This window comes from Hypomesus nipponensis, chromosome 6 (genome assembly GCF_054491055.1).
Source record: "Hypomesus nipponensis isolate SF chromosome 6, ASM5449105v1, whole genome shotgun sequence".
NCBI lineage: Eukaryota > Metazoa > Chordata > Actinopteri > Osmeriformes > Osmeridae > Hypomesus > Hypomesus nipponensis.
The window spans coordinates 530,001-532,500 of NC_140366.1; the positions used below are offsets into that span (position 1 = coordinate 530,001).

The window sequence follows — 2,500 nt, forward strand, 5'->3', positions numbered from 1 at the left end:
AGGGTCGGGCCTGGTTAGTACTTGGATGGGAGACCGCCTGGGAATACCAGGTGCTGTATGCTCTTTTGCTCATTCACTTAGAAACTGACATCTTGCAATATGCACAAGTAGTCCTTCATGAAAGGGGCTGGAAGCTGTTTTCATTTTGACACGAGAGAGAGAGAGAGAGAGAGACTACCTTGCATTGTCAATTGCTAAATCTGTATATGGATAAGTAGCCTATGGTTGTCAACTTATTTCGTACGGCCATACCAGCCTGGCAACGCCCGATCTCGTCTGATCTCGGAAGCTAAGCAGGGTCGGGCCTGGTTAGTACTTGGATGGGAGACCGCCTGGGAATACCAGGTGCTGTATGCTCTTTTGCTCATTCACTTAGAAACTGAAATCTTGCAATATGCACAAGTAGTCCTTCATGAAAGGGGCTGGAAGCTGTTTTCATTTTGACACGAGAGAGAGAGAGAGAGAGAGAGAGAGAGAGAGAGACTACCTTGCATTGTCAATTGCTAAATCTGTATATGGATAAGTAGCCTATGGTTGTCAACTTATTTGGTACGGCCATACCAGCCTGGCAACGCCCGATCTCGTCTGATCTCGGAAGCTAAGCAGGGTCGGGCCTGGTTAGTACTTGGATGGGAGACCGCCTGGGAATACCAGGTGCTGTATGCTCTTTTGCTCATTCACTTAGAAACTGACATCTTGCAATATGCACAAGTAGTCCTTCATGAAAGGGGCTGGAAGCTGTTTTCATTTTGACACGAGAGAGAGAGAGAGAGAGACTACCTTGCATTGTCAATTGCTAAATCTGTATATGGATAAGTAGCCTATGGTTGTCAACTTATTTCGTACGGCCATACCAGCCTGGCAACGCCCGATCTCGTCTGATCTCGGAAGCTAAGCAGGGTCGGGCCTGGTTAGTACTTGGATGGGAGACCGCCTGGGAATACCAGGTGCTGTATGCTCTTTTGCTCATTCACTTAGAAACTGACATCTTGCAATATGCACAAGTAGTCCTTCATGAAAGGGGCTGGAAGCTGTTTTCATTTTGACACGAGAGAGAGAGAGAGAGAGAGAGAGAGAGACTACCTTGCATTGTCAATTGCTAAATCTGTATATGGATAAGTAGCCTATGGTTGTCAACTTATTTCGTACGGCCATACCAGCCTGGCAACGCCCGATCTCGTCTGATCTCGGAAGCTAAGCAGGGTCGGGCCTGGTTAGTACTTGGATGGGAGACCGCCTGGGAATACCAGGTGCTGTATGCTCTTTTGCTCATTCACTTAGAAACTGACATCTTGCAATATGCACAAGTAGTCCTTCATGAAAGGGGCTGGAAGCTGTTTTCATTTTGACACGAGAGAGAGAGAGAGAGAGAGAGACTACCTTGCATTGTCAATTGCTAAATCTGTATATGGATAAGTAGCCTATGGTTGTCAACTTATTTCGTACGGCCATACCAGCCTGGCAACGCCCGATCTCGTCTGATCTCGGAAGCTAAGCAGGGTCGGGCCTGGTTAGTACTTGGATGGGAGACCGCCTGGGAATACCAGGTGCTGTCTGCTCTTTTGCTCATTCACTTAGAAACTGAAATCTTGCAATATGCACAAGTAGTCCTTCATGAAAGGGGCTGGAAGCTGTTTTCATTTTGACACGAGAGAGAGAGAGAGAGACTACCTTGCATTGTCAATTGCTAAATCTGTATATGGATAAGTAGCCTATGGTTGTCAACTTATTTCGTACGGCCATACCAGCCTGGCAACGCCCGATCTCGTCTGATCTCGGAAGCTAAGCAGGGTCGGGCCTGGTTAGTACTTGGATGGGAGACCGCCTGGGAATACCAGGTGCTGTCTGCTCTTTTGCTCATTCACTTAGAAACTGAAATCTTGCAATATGCACAAGTAGTCCTTCATGAAAGGGGCTGGAAGCTGTTTTCATTTTGACACGAGAGAGAGAGAGAGAGAGAGAGAGAGAGAGAGAGAGAGAGACTACCTTGCATTGTCAATTGCTAAATCTGTATATGGATAAGTAGCCTATGGTTGTCAACTTATTTCGTACGGCCATACCAGCCTGGCAACGCCCGATCTCGTCTGATCTCGGAAGCTAAGCAGGGTCGGGCCTGGTTAGTACTTGGATGGGAGACCGCCTGGGAATACCAGGTGCTGTCTGCTTTTTTGCTCATTCACTTAGAAACTGAAATCTTGCAATATGCACAAGTAGTCCTTCATGAAAGGGGCTGGAAGCTGTTTTCATTTTGACACGAGAGAGAGAGAGAGAGACCACCTTGCATTGTCAATTGCTAAATCTGTATATGGATAAGTAGCCTATGGTTGTCAACTTATTTCGTACGGCCATACCAGCCTGGCAACGCCCGATCTCGTCTGATCTCGGAAGCTAAGCAGGGTCGGGCCTGGTTAGTACTTGGATGGGAGACCGCCTGGGAATACCAGGTGCTGTATGCTCTTTTGCTCATTCACTTAGAAACTGACATCTTGCAATATGCACA

General features: G+C 47.2%; 9 non-coding genes across 9 annotated transcripts in view; all 9 read left to right on the forward strand.

Annotated features, from left to right (window-relative positions):
* Positions 1 to 62, forward strand: part of LOC146283425 (5S ribosomal RNA) — a 119-nt gene extending 57 nt beyond the window's left edge. Inside the window, exon 1 of the ribosomal RNA XR_014759037.1 lies at positions 1 to 62. This exon is cut by the window's left edge and continues 57 nt beyond it. This is a non-coding gene — a ribosomal RNA (5S ribosomal RNA).
* A 176-nt stretch (positions 63 to 238) lies between these two features.
* On the forward strand, positions 239 to 357 carry LOC146283426 (5S ribosomal RNA). The gene has a single exon (XR_014759038.1). It is a non-coding gene; the product is annotated as a 5S ribosomal RNA (ribosomal RNA).
* Positions 358 to 547: 190 nt separating this feature from the next.
* Positions 548 to 666, forward strand: LOC146283427 (5S ribosomal RNA). Its single transcript, XR_014761806.1, has one exon. It is a non-coding gene; the product is annotated as a 5S ribosomal RNA (ribosomal RNA).
* A 174-nt stretch (positions 667 to 840) lies between these two features.
* LOC146283428 (5S ribosomal RNA) lies at positions 841 to 959 on the forward strand. The gene has a single exon (XR_014759039.1). It is a non-coding gene; the product is annotated as a 5S ribosomal RNA (ribosomal RNA).
* A 184-nt stretch (positions 960 to 1,143) lies between these two features.
* On the forward strand, positions 1,144 to 1,262 carry LOC146283429 (5S ribosomal RNA). The gene has a single exon (XR_014759040.1). It is a non-coding gene; the product is annotated as a 5S ribosomal RNA (ribosomal RNA).
* Positions 1,263 to 1,440: 178 nt separating this feature from the next.
* LOC146283430 (5S ribosomal RNA) lies at positions 1,441 to 1,559 on the forward strand. Its single transcript, XR_014761609.1, has one exon. It is a non-coding gene; the product is annotated as a 5S ribosomal RNA (ribosomal RNA).
* A 172-nt stretch (positions 1,560 to 1,731) lies between these two features.
* LOC146283431 (5S ribosomal RNA) lies at positions 1,732 to 1,850 on the forward strand. Its single transcript, XR_014761611.1, has one exon. It is a non-coding gene; the product is annotated as a 5S ribosomal RNA (ribosomal RNA).
* Positions 1,851 to 2,046: 196 nt separating this feature from the next.
* Positions 2,047 to 2,165, forward strand: LOC146283432 (5S ribosomal RNA). The gene has a single exon (XR_014761612.1). It is a non-coding gene; the product is annotated as a 5S ribosomal RNA (ribosomal RNA).
* Positions 2,166 to 2,337: 172 nt separating this feature from the next.
* LOC146283433 (5S ribosomal RNA) lies at positions 2,338 to 2,456 on the forward strand. Its single transcript, XR_014759041.1, has one exon. It is a non-coding gene; the product is annotated as a 5S ribosomal RNA (ribosomal RNA).
* The last annotated feature ends 44 nt before the right edge of the window (positions 2,457 to 2,500 follow it).